This window comes from Chlorocebus sabaeus, chromosome 8, assembly GCF_047675955.1.
Source record: "Chlorocebus sabaeus isolate Y175 chromosome 8, mChlSab1.0.hap1, whole genome shotgun sequence".
In the NCBI taxonomy this organism is placed as follows: domain Eukaryota; kingdom Metazoa; phylum Chordata; class Mammalia; order Primates; family Cercopithecidae; genus Chlorocebus; species Chlorocebus sabaeus.
The window spans coordinates 74,566,258-74,580,255 of record NC_132911.1 but is presented as its reverse complement, the minus strand read 5'-3'; the positions used below and the strand labels follow the sequence as shown (position 1 = coordinate 74,580,255).

Here is a 13,998-nt window from a genome sequence, read left to right as displayed (position 1 = left end):
ATGCTGTCAAACTAATCATGATTAACTTTTTTCTTCTAATATTTTTTGCTGTACATTCATTTATTTTGTTGTTCACTGATGCTTACGGGCAAAAAAAAAAAAAAAAAAAAAAGAGACTGTGACTACTGTAAGTCTTCAAATGCTTAGAAAACATATATAGGAGAAAAACTTTAAATGGAGAAATCTATCCGTGAATGTATTGTTTTATGCACTGGGAAACAGGAGCTATTACTTAATTTTACCAGAAAAACACTTTTGGACAATTTGTATGTATCATTGTCTCTGAACATAAACTTAAAGATTATTTCTTTGGTCAAACCAGATTTTTTACCAGTTTCCAAACACACCTCTGTGCTTTCCTTGGCTCATATTAATTCACGTATTCATTCAATACCTAGTTATAAAGTGCCTGGTAGGTGTCAGACATTCTGCCAGATGCAGGTAATACAAAGGTGAAGTAATACACACAGTTGGTGCCCCTGTGGAGCTTATGATCCACTGGGGCACACAGACTTCAATCAAGTGATCATACAAATGAATGGCATGAGAGCCTGTGTGAGAGGATTTGATCTCATCAGAGATGCCAGGCAAGGCTTCCCTGAGGAGGTGGCACTTGGGCTGGGGTCTGAAGGATAATTAGGAGTTACATAGGTGAAAAGGTGATGCAAAGGTGTTCCAGCCAGAGGGAATAACATATGTAGAAATCATGTGACAGGAGAGAGGGTACCAGAAACTAAGATGGGCCTATGTGGCTAGACCAGAGAAAGGACAGGAACATATTCAGGTGAAGCTCCAGAAAGAAAGTACGGGAAAGAGCATGCCCCTTGCAGGGCCTTGCAAATGAATGGAATTTCATCATATCCCAAGATATTTTTCCTAAAAGGCCCTTTGAAATCCTATATGGCCATTCTTAGATGCCACCTCCTCCAAAATGCATTTCCCAATCCCTTCAGCTAAATGTGTCGTTCCCCTCCTCTACGCTTCAGATAACTGTGGTCATAACTGTGTCGTCTCATTATCTCTTTCTGCATTGTACAATGGTTATGTGTGCTGCTTAGTGTCAGGGTTGTGAGTTTATTCACCTTTGTATTCCACACATATGTAATAAGTGCTCAATCCAGGTTTGAATAGCTTCAATTTAATCAGCACTCTGGTTCAGCAATTTGAGCCGCTGCTTTTTCATGATCAAAACTGCTGGTTAAAGCCTTTACTAGTGCTATGGAGTGGATAAAGGATTTTGACAGGCAAAGATAAACTCTGAGATGTATGGCAAAATATTGTTACATCTAGGCAAACTGGAGGAGATATGACATACCTGGGTACATGGCTTACTGATACGGGAACACAAAACCATTGGTAGCTCAGTATTCAACTTCACAGTTTCATGAGAACTAATGGCCTTTACCATGTTGTGAAAGTTCCTAGGAATGCTCTGTGATCCTGAGATGTGGATGACCTCCAAGGAAGGGCAGATGCTCACTTTATACCTGACCAACTTTCACACATGTAATAAACATTGGCTACATAATACTAAAAATTTGGAAAAAACTTTAAAATTTTAGTTGAACATTCTACCAAATAATTCTGGTTTTATCTAGAATTTTGGTAATGGTTACAAATATTCAATGTCTGGGCATTAGGTTAAAACAGAAAATATGAACCATGGATATAAAATGCGTGCCTCTGAAGACTAGTACCTAGTTTTATTATTTGTTTTTTGTTTTGGTATCTAGTGTTTGAGGAAAGAATTACTTTTTTCCTTTAAAAATATGGTTTTATTAAACAATTGAATAAAACTAATATGAAGTCAATTCATTTTTACACATCATGGAAAGGAAAAACGATCATGGATAAAACTAATAATAAAATGTTTTCTATGTTAGACGTGGTGGCACGCACCTGTAGTCCTAGCTACTCAGGAGGCTGAGGCAGGAGGATTGCTTAAGCCAAGGAGTTAGAGGTCAGCCTGGGCAACATAGCAAGACCCTGTCTCTAAAAAAAAGTTTTCTAAATTACAAGCAGCAAAATTATTAAACACAAAGTGAACATTCACAAAGATCAATGTAACAAGATAAAATGAAAATAAAGAAAAGAGAGGAAGATTATGTATATATATGTGGAAAGTGTAAGTACTTTTATATATATACACACACACACATAAGTAGAAAAGGAGTAATTGCTGTTTATGTGTTAGGCTTGCTAGGTATTTTACATGTGTGAATTTATTCAGTTTTCACAGCACTTCTATGAGGACTGTACTATTATTATCCCCATTTTACAGAAAACTGGAACACAGAGAGATTAAATAGCTTGCACAAGGTCACACAGCTAAAAAGCAGTAGAGCTAGGACCTCAGTTGGGGCAGCATGACTCTCCAGAGTGTGCATTCTTAATGAGAACAGAAATTGATTTTTAGGGTGTAAAAAAAATCTTAGACATTACCAAGGTTTGTGGCCCTCCCAAGGGACAGATACATAAACAGTCACATAGTACACAAATAGTATTAAAATCTCATGGGGAAGGAGAGATTGGTTAAGAAAAATTTGTCTAAAATGTCTCCTTAGGGGTGTAGTGAAAATGAAAGCTGAGGGCAGTGATTACACCTGTAATTTCAGATTCATTATATAAATGAGACTCATTAGCATATGTGTTGTCATCAAAATCATGAGAGTGGATGAAATTGCGCTTTGAGAGGCTGAGGTGGGAGGATGGCTTGAGCCCAGAAGTTCAAGACCAGGCTGAGCAACACAGTAACACCCCCATCTTTACAAAATTTTTTTTAAAATTATCTGGGCATGGTGGCTGGTGGCACCCGCAAGTAGTTCTAGCTACTTGGAGGCTGAGGCAAGAGGATCACTTGAGCCCTGAAGGTCAAGGCTGCAAGAAGCTATGATTGCATCACTGACCTCCAGCCTAGGCAACAGAGCAAGACCCCGTTTCCAAAAAAAGAAAAAACAAAGAAAGACTGAAAATGAGATTGAGAAACACTGCTCTAAAGTTTGTGCTCATAACTCTATTTAATAATGCCTGTTAAGCTTCATGTTATGTTTTTTCTTTTCTCAGAGAGCAAATTGAAGGGGTGATGTTCACATTTCATTAATAACATGGATTCAGGAGCTCCGTAATGATGTAGATTCAGTCTGCTGAAATGTGTCAGTTCTGAAATAGCTAATTTAGCTATCTCCAAGTAATGGTATCATAGCAATTGTTATCTCCAAGTTATTGATTATTGAAGTTTTACTAAAACTTTATAGTGTACTTGTTTGTATGGTATTCTACTACAAAACTGTGTATTCCTATGACCGAAGACAGTCCTGAGGAAACTTACAGAGTGGGTACTGTTTATCCTGTCTGGCACTTTCCCTATCATTTTGGAACTCCTCCTTGACCTCTGAGTTCTCTCTTTTAATCTTCCCTGGTTATTCAGTTATTCATTAGACCCAGTAACATTTATTGAGTACCCTGTGCAATTTCATTCACTCCCATGATTTCGGTGACAACACGTATGCTAATGAGTCACATTTATATAATGAATCTGAAATCTTTCATCCTAGCAAAGATATTTTTCCCTGAAGTTCCAGAGGACCAAACTGCCTAGTGGACATTTCATTGTCAAGTCCCCCAGACTACTTAAAACTTAACACATCCCACAGGGAATGACCTTTTTCTGCATGTGTGCTTCTCCTCCTGGTTCCTCCTTTAAGAAGTGGCAACTTCATCCATCTCATCACCCAAGCCAGAAACCTGGAAGCGTTTGTCATCGGTCACATTCAACCAGTGACCAAGTCTTGACAATTGTACTTCCTTAACATTTCTCAGATCTTTACTCTCCTTTCTAGTCAAATATATTACTAAATTCACAGTCTTATCACTTCTGTCTAGAAAACTGTTCCCTGCTTTGAAACTCTTCAGTAGCTGCCCATTGCATGAAGAATGTAGACCCTCTATGATCTGACCTCATTGGGCATACCATTCCATCACCACTCACATCCTACATTTTTGAGGCTTGTAACTCATTTTTAATAAGGTTACTTTGAAAATGTCTGAATCACGGGCCCTAAATTGGCATGTGGGAATCCACCAAAGCTACCTTTGACATATAGAATGGAAAACATGTCCTGTATTTGTTGCCTGAATGTGAATTCCTACCTAAAGAGAACTCCTCTTTTTTTTTAAGTGTACTTCTCTTAAAAGCAAGCACATCAAACAAAATATATTGCTATCACCCCTACAGTGCCTTATGTACTATAGATGCTCAATAAATATATTTTGACAAAAATCACTATTGACTATTATTCTACAGACTTGCATGTTCTTTCTCTTGGAAATAGAATTATGTTATGAGACCACAGTATTTCTTATTCATATAATTTGATGGGAGGAAAGACAAAATAAACTATAAATTCAATTTACTGACTTACTTATTGAGGAAATTGAGATATTACTAAGTAAAATATAAATATCCAGTCCAGCTTTTTCAAAAGACAGATATGTAAAAATATAGTTATTGCTAAAACTGGTTTGTGATATGCTTTCACAGTTTATTTAATGTTATTATAGCCTGTAATCAATATATAAACAATAGAATTCCTAAGTAACACATAAATCTCTGAAAGAAATAGATTAAAATCAGCTGTTTTTTGTTAAAATGTTGGGGCTTTAACCAAAACATAGATTTTTAACTTCACTAAATCTAAACTCATTTTAGGAAATATACAAATCCATATAAGTATGAAATTACCATTAAACAGAATTTTTATTGTAATTTTATTTCCTGAGAATTCAGCATTTATTTTGTTTTTGTGAGTAGACCCTAGGATTTTACTTTATTTTATTTATTTATTTTTTGAGACAAGGTGTTACTCTATTGCACAGGCTAGAATGCAGTGGTGCAATCCTAGCTCACTGAAGCCTCCATTTCCTGGGTTCAAGCAATCCTCCTGCCTGGGCCTTTCGAGTAGCTGGGACTACAGGGCGCGTGCCCCTAGGCCTGGCTAATTTGTTTTTATTTTTGTAGAGACAGAGTTTTGCTTTGTTGCCCAGGCTGATCTCAAACTCCTCACCTCAAGCAATCCTCTCACCTTGGCCTCCCAAAATTCTGGGATTACAGGCGTGAGCCACTGTGCCCAGCCAAAACCCAGAATTTTCTGAGTTCAATTTTGCTTGGCCAACTGCCAGTCTGAAATGAAAACCCTCTCATCTAAAATCTTTGTAGAGCAGATACATCATAGAAATATTTCATTTGTAAATCAAACCCACAGATCCACAGAACTGTTTCATTTCAAAACTCTCTACTTCAGCCTCACTGTCAGGGAAATGGTTAACAGATTCAAAACTAGTAATGAAGATGGACTTGCAGTATCTTTTCAATGATCAGTATTAGCAAGTAGTGTAAATACCTATCTAGGACTCATCCATATACTCATCTGTACTTATGGTTATCAATCACTGGTTTATTCTTATGTCCTCCCTAATTTTGTGTGCTTAAGAGCACACTCTGATTTTACCATTTACTATTCCATTTAAATAAACCTTGATTCCTAGTCTGGTGCTAAATACAGAGTGCTCAAAAACAAGTCTTTCTTTTTTTTTTTTTTTGAGACGGAGTCTTGCTCTGTCGCCCAGGCTGGAGTGCAGTAGCCGGATCTCAGCTCACCACAAGCTCCGCCTCCCGGGTTTACCCCATTCTCCTGCTTCAGCCTCCCGAGTAGCTGGGACTACAGGCGCCCGCCACCTCACCCGGCTAGTTTTTTTGTATTTTTTAGTAGAGACGGGGTTTCACCGTGTTAGGCAGGATGGTCTCAATCGTCTCGGCCTCCCAAAGTGCTGGGATTACAGGCTTGAGCCACCGCGCCCAAAACATCTCTTTCAAGTGTATGAATCGATTTGAAAATACGTCTATATCTTTAAAATCAGAACGATATCAATAAAAATATTTTAGTAAATTGTCAGATTAGGTTGGTCACTGCCATATCTTTCAACACTATGTAAACAGTAATTGAAACTAATAGACTATTTGAAATATATTTTAATTAAAATTCATATACAAACCCATGTATAAAGTGTATGTTAAGCTATGTATTTTACACAGATTTCTGGTATTAAAATTATCTAAGCATATTCAAGATTTGAAATGCACATAGCCCAAAGAACCAATACTTCATTCATCATGAAAGACTAATTTGTTTTATGAGAGTGTGGAATAAGCATTCACCACATGAAAACATTTTAGTACAACCACCTTTCACAAATAGTATATTTCTGGTTTCTTACTCTACAGTGGAAGAGCTACAAAAAGCAAAAGCAAACACCTTTGTGGTAATCAATAAGTAGCATTAGTGCTACATATATTATGCTTCCAATTGAGTTGGGTCTATTTTTGTTTTATGTTTCAATGTACAGCATTATCCTTTGGCAATGTCAAGAGAATGAAAAATGTGCTGTTTATAAAATGAAGTATTGAGTTTATTTTAGATATCACAGCTTACAAAAACACTCTCAAAATGCAAAAGCATACCCTTCAAGTTCAATAGAATAATGTATATTGGAAAGGGATAGAAATAAATTATTTATTATACATACTAAAATATTTATTTAATTTAAAAAATATACACGTAATTCCACAAGCCAGCAAAATTGAACTATCGTTTTTGAGATTCTCAGCCAGTCTTTACTTATCTGCATACATAATTTTTACATATTGTAATGGAATAAAATTGCACTTTCATAAGATAGAGTTTAGTGTTTTAATGTCATTTGCCACAATTTGCCTTATTATTGACATAAAACTCCAACATACAGCTTGTTTGAGCATTTATCAGTGGAGATCTTCATTTCTGGCCAGATTTCATAAATCCATTTATTAATTAGAAGTAAGCTGATAGATAAGATAGAAAAAAAAACATTATTTATTAAATTCAACATACCTTTTATACTTCATTTCCTGGATTCTTGAATCTTTAATCCAATTAGCGTTAGGCTGTGGAGTATGAAAAATAATCGGCAAAATCATCAGGTGAGAGTTCCTTCTGATGACCTGTGTGTCTTCCTCCTCACTCCAACACTATTACTTTACCTTCCTGTTAAGAAACAATGCAACTATTTGTTTTTTTAACTGAATGAAAGAGATCATTTTTGTTTCCTTACGGATTACTAAACGTAATGCTGAACTAACCTATCATGACAGCCAATGAGGCAGTGGTTGGGCCAAAGAAAGGGGATAGTGGGGAGGAAACTGAGCGAGGAACTGCCACAAGGCAGAAGAAAACATTTGGAGATGCCTGTGTCGGCTATCTCCATCAAGGTGGCGGTTTCAAGGATATATACATATGTCAAAACTTACCCACTGTAATTAAGTGCTGTTTATTGTGTGCCAATTATCCCTTAATAAAGCTGTAAAAAATGTAGTGCTATTGTAAAAGTAAAGATAATTATTAAAGTAAAAGTAATTATCAAATGTCTGTGATATTATACCATTTTCCTTAAAGGGGCAAGAGATTTTGCCTTTTTATCTCATTTTATCTGTAAGATAAATTCAAAATTTTGGGAATGCTTACTTAAGGCAAGCTTACTTTTCCATATATTGTTTAGCTTGCTTTCCATTGCAATTCATAGTTGCACTTCACCATTATTAAAAAACGCAGGTTGGGCGCAGCGGCTCATGCCTGTAATCCTAGCACTTTGGGAAGCGGAGATGGGAAGATCACCCGAGCCCAAGAGTTCAAGATCAGCCTGAGCAACAAAGTGAGACCCTATCTCTACAAGAAATAAGAAAATTAGCCAGGCGTGGTGGCACACGCCTGTAATCCCTGCTACTCAGAAGGTTGAGACAAGAAGATCGCTTCAGCCCAGCCATGATCATACCATGGCACTCCAGCCGGGGCTGACAGAGGGCAGCCCTGTCTCAAAAAAACAAAGCAAAACAAAAACCTCACACACAAAAAACGAAAGCAAAGGGCCTTTAACTAAAACTAAAAATAAAACATGTATTGAAGCCCTACATTCTTTTTGAGTGTACAAATCATTTTTCCTGATATCTTTATGATTTTAGTCTTTAATCCTGTTCTTGAAATTGATGATTGAGATTTAAAACCTCATATGTATTACTTTTGTACTCTCCATTGATGGTTAATTATGATTGTTCCATATTTCCCCTTATTCTTTCCCCATATAAGAAGACAGTGAGATGTCAAACAATATGTTTAAGGATGACTTTACAACCATCACAACTCTGGGAGAAAATGCCCCACATGTGTACAAAGTGACTTTAATCTAGAAAGAAACATAAATTTACAAATAAAGTAGCAAGCAAGAAAGAATGAAAAGGAGGAAGGAAGGGAAGTAGAAAGAAAAATGCACACATTAAGGGTAATTACAACCCAGTTACAGCGCTCCTGTTTTATTGTAAAGGCATATCCAAGTAGCTCCACTTAATTGAAAAGCTTGTTACCTCTGGAACAACCTTGTGGATGCTTTCAGCCTCCACAACTCTGGGCAGAGAAATCGCCTTCATTTAGCAGGAGCACGCTTGAAGGTTGGTGCTCACCCTCATGCCCCAGCACCCATACACATATTTTTAGCAGGCTTCAAACATAAATGAAAGAATGGGGCCTATTATAGTATTGCCATAAAACATCTCAAAATTACGCATTTATAATTCCTGAAGGTATGCTGATATGCACTGAACTTAGCTTGATCCAGACAAGTATGTTTTGGCATAAGGCAGAATAATTAAAAATTGGAATTTTGAAATTTGTGAAGGTTTTGAAATGCAGAGACTCCAAAATAGTTAAATATTGACCTCAGCCACAATACACCTTCCTCCTTCTTATATGAGACTGAAAATCAGAAAAAAAAAAACTTATATAGTAGTTTCCCACAGTAAGTAGCTGAGATGAAGTGATAGATTTTGTTCTAAACTTTATTTTTTTTAGCAAATTAGCTCGGCATGGCACACGTTAGATTGCCACACAGAGGGCATATTGCTTGCTGAGCAATTTGCCCTACAGAATATTGCTATGCTGCCTTGCTTTGGGCACACTGCTAAGCTAAATTCCTGTCTCCTGTCATCACTGACAGTAGAACAGCTGGAAACTAAAGATTGCAAGAAACATTATAATTTTTTCCTTAAACAATTTTCTTAGATAACAGCAAGTTATTTTTATTTTTATTTTTAGAGATGGTCTCACTGTGCCACCCAGGCTGAGTGCAGTGGCGCAATCCCAGCTCACTGCAGCCTTGACCTCCTGGGTTCCAGCAATCCTCCTGCCTCAGCCTCCTGAGTAGCTGGGACAATAGGCATGTACAACCATGGCTGACTAATGTTTATTTTTATATTTTTAGAGACAGACAGGTCTTGCCCAGGATGATGTGAAGTGGCACAGTTATAGCTCATGGCAGCCTCAACCTCCCAGGCTCAAGGGATCGATCCTCCCGCCTCAGCCTCTGGAGTAGCTGAAATTATAGGTGCACATCATCATGCCCTGCTAATTTTTGTAATTTTTTTTTTTTTTTTTTTTTTTTGTAGAGACAGGGTCTCCCTGTTTCCCAGGCTGGTGTCAAACTCTTCAACTCAAGCAGTTCTCCCGCCTCAACTTCTCAAAGCACTGAGATTATAGGTGCGAACCACCATGCCTGACCAGCAAAACTATTCTGAGAACACCTTTGAGGGGAAATATACTATATTCTTATCAATTCTACCATGAGAGCCATGTTAATTTTGTCAATATTTTTTCCTTATTTGTATGTCATTGTAATCAGAGATTCAAGTATATTTTATTCAAAATTTAAAAAATTTTAAACTTTCTTTTTCCACTTAAAAAAACCTCAATAAGGACAGGTTTATGTGAACTGATTTTTGTGGCATATAATTGTGACATTTATCCATACCCAACTAAAATACTGAATTTATGAAGCTGGAAAAGCCACAACATCCCAGTTATATACCCTGCCTGGTTTGACTTCCTAGAAAGTGAATGTAAACCACTGGCTTGCTATCACATTGAAGGAGTGTCACACGGCTTATGTCATAAATGTGGGGACCACAGAGCTCCTCTCCTGGCATCTTCCTCCTACCGCCAACTTTCAGCATAAACAGTTTGCTCCAGTAAGTTGAGAGAAATTGAACAGGAGCAGAAGCTGGGAGGAGGAGTACCACTTGTACAAATTGTGGGAAATCACTACTCAACTTTTTATAACATCAAGACACTTTGTAAGGGCTTTTAGAACATGCAAGCAGCAGGTTATCGAGCTATTTGCTTGGGGTATTTTTTTTGGTACTAAAATATTTAAATGATATAACACTATTTTGCTGACCAATAAAAGCATTCATACTAAAAGATAATCTGAGAAAATTTAACTGCTTTTAAATAGAGATGTAAGATTAGTAAATGAAAAGGTGTTATACCTTATATATCTGATTTTAGTAAATCAGTCATGTGAACACATCCCTACTTATGCTCAGATATAATTATCTATATATTATGTACTGATAATATCTTACTCTTCCTTTTTAAAGTAAAACTTATATATTTAAAGATTCATAGTTAATTTTCATTTTATTTCTCATTTTACTACTTTCTCTGTTTTAATGAAATACTCTTCATTTTTCCTCCTGAAAACCGAATTAAGGTATTTATTACTAACTTCAAGACCACTTTAAAAATATTAATTTAATTGACAATTACGATTTGGCACAATGTTAGAATATAAAACACACTGAATATAATTTAGGCTTTCTTGGCTTAAAAACAAAACCAGGCCAGATACACTAGTATTACTGTGCTCACACCTGGAACCCCAGCACTTCAGGAGGCTAAGGTGGGAGGATCGCTTGAGCCCAGGAATTCAAGACCAGACTGTGCAACATAGGGATAAATTTTAAAATTTAAAAATTAGTGGAGTGTGGTGGCACACACCTGTAATACCAGCTATTTGGGAAGCTGAGGCAGGAGGATCCTTTGAGCCCGGGAGGTTGAGGCTACAGTGAGCTATGATGGTGACACTGCACTCCAGCCTCAGCAAGACCCTGTCTCTAAAAAAACAAAACCAAAAACCAATTCAGAATTTTGTAGTGTCTCAGCCTCACTACCATATTCATTCATTCACTCATTGATTCATTTCAGCTCTATTTTTTGAGTTTACTACATGCCAGGCACAGAACAAGGTACAAGGAATTTTAAAACAAATAGATGTGTAAGACATAGACCTTGCCCTCCAGGAACTTGGATCAAATAATGTTGAATGGGTAGATCAAAGAACCACTCACTGAAGCTTCTAGTTGACAGCATGCCAGATATCAAAGAGTTCACAGTGCCTGCCTTTAACTTAAAGCATGACAGGTTTTCTGCTGGTCTTTTAGTCAGTTCTTAGTTTATATCCCAGTGCCCATAATTACATCAATTTGAATGGATTTCTTCAGTACAATTTCATGTAACTATATGAATGATTTATAAAACTCAAATATATAAAGTGTAATACCTTATCATCTATTAATCACACTGACCTGTTGAAAGGCAGTTATTTTGTTTCTTAGATTAGTTTTCTTTTAGTATGAATGTTTTTATTGGTTACAAAAATAGTGTCATATCATATACACATTTTGCTTGCTCTGAAACATGTTCAGTATCTTTAAGAGTGCATCAGATTAGATGATCAGTTGTAAGGGATAGAATCACTAGTTTACTTCCCAAGCCTGCTACTTCCCAGTAGAAAGTACTAGGTCATCTCTCTTTTGGCCCAGAGGCGTAAGTTACCCCACTGTGAAGAGAAGAGTTCTGCTGTGTACTCAGCATCCAATTTTTATTCTCTGCTCAGATTTATTTCATGAATAATATACCTGAAAAGCTAAGGGAAATGAAGACAGTGATCCAGATAATTTTGGAAAATCCAGCTCCATTCACATTCTCTCCTCTGATTGTGCCTTGGGCCTGTTGCTTGGAAGAGCAGATGAGTTGTGGACCCAGACTCAGGCTAGAGAGCAGGCAGTCCCAGGGCCATAGTGGCACACAAAGCCCCTAGCACCAAAGGCATCACCAGGCATGGGCAGTGCAGCCAATGGGGAGAGTATGGGGTTTACATAATCTTTTCTACTTCCCACATCTTCTCCCTTGTGTCTTATCTGAATTAAAGACACCACCCAGGTGCTAAAAACTAGACTCAGTGTGCAAGCAAAGAAGACAGTATCAGGATTGATGTTGAAATTTAGTCTGGATAAGGAAAGTGAGGATTTGATTTGGGTGAAGCACACTGAAAAAGTAATAGAAGCAATTGATCATGGATCCAATGGGTGGAATAATCGTTGTAAAAGAAATGGGGTGAAAGAGGGTAAGAAGGTAGAGGAATGGGGCAGGGAACAGGATGTGAAGGATTCAGGGAGGGGAGTTAGTTTAAGCTTCAAATTCTAGTGTGGCCACCGGAGGGAGGGGCTGCGTGGGGTGACAGGCGGTCTTTAAGGGAGAACACAACTAAATTCAGAGAAATCACCACTAAAGAACTCATCCATGAAACCGAAAACCACCTGTACCCCAAAAACCATTGAAACTTTTTTAAAATGCAGCAGATTAAAAAAAATAAATAAAGGGGAGCACTGCAGGTACTGAGGGCCCAGAATGAGTGATTCTTAGAGAGATGGTTGGAATGGAGATGGAAATAACAAGACCTCATGCTTAGTGCAAGGATGCCTTCCAGAAACAGGAGTACTAACTGAATTCCAGCTTTGGGAGGATATTCGGTATTGCCTGGTATCTAGAAGATGCATTTCTGTCATCACTTATCACCTACCCTCCACACATGTTAACGTACAAGTAGGAGTTTATTGGCTGAGATCTCTGTTTATGTATGCCCTTTAGAACTGTCCTAGTAGAGCGAGTGGTGCTCACTTCAGCAGCCTGGACATTTGAACACTCCACCCATTTGAGAGGTGGGGAGCTTGGCAAATGATGATCCACGCTGCCTTTTGAACTGCCCATGAGCTAGGGATGGTTTGTACATCTTCAAATGGCTGGAAACAACTCAAAAGAAGAATAACACTTTGTAAGCAATGAATATTACATGAAATTCACATTTGCGTGCTTAAATAACGTTTTACTGGAACACAGCCCACGCATTGTTTCATATTGTCTGTGGCTGTTTTCCCACTACAAGGACAAAATTGAGTAGTTAGGACGGAGATCACGTATTTCACAAAGGCTAAAATATTCATGATCTGGCTTTTTGCAGAAAAAGTTTGCTCTTCCACAGGAGGCCTGCACGCCGCGGCTTGTGCTTCGGCCTTGTCTCTTGTGATCCCTAAGAAATTCCAGCATATTTTGCGAGTACTCAACACCAACATCCATGCTGGCAGAAAATAGCCTTTGTCATCACTGCCATTGAGGGTGTGGGTCGAAGATATGCTCATGTGGTATTGAGAAAGCAGACACTGACCTCACCAAGAGCGCAGGACTCTCTGAGGATGAGGTGGAACATATGACCGCCACTAAGCAGAATCCATGCATTCAAGATCTCCAACTGGTTCTTGAACAGACAGAAGGATGGAAAGGCTGGACACTATAGCCAGGTCCTGGCCAAGGATCTGGATAACAAGCTCTGTGAAGACCTGGAGCAACTGAAGAAGATTCCAGTGCATAGAGGGCTGCGCCACTTCTGAGGTCTTTGTGTCTGAAGCCAGCGCATCAAGACCACCGGCCACTGTGGCCATAGTATGGCTGTGTCCAAGAAGCACTAAGTCTGTGACCTTGTCTGCTAATTCATAGTTTATATATCAAAAGAAAAAGGAAAAGAGAAAGTTTGCTGCTCCCTGCTCTAAACATTAAATAACCCTTCATTTATATATCCTCTGGAAAACAATCTATCTGCTGCATGCTAAGGATCCTCATCAAAAAATAAGACGTTAATCACAGGAGAGGCCACTGTGCAGCCAAGAAAAGCGATCGAGATCGGAGCTGAGGGAAGACTGGGTTGGTGGAGAGTGTCGGGGACCCTGCGCTGGCTCTACTGCTG

The 13,998-nt window shown here is 38.0% G+C and overlaps 1 pseudogene; it reads left to right on the top strand.

Moving 5' to 3' along the window:
• Positions 1-7,179: 7,179 nt before the first annotated feature.
• On the top strand, positions 7,180-13,723 carry LOC119624776 (small ribosomal subunit protein uS13-like; annotated as a pseudogene).
• The last annotated feature ends 275 nt before the right edge of the window (positions 13,724-13,998 follow it).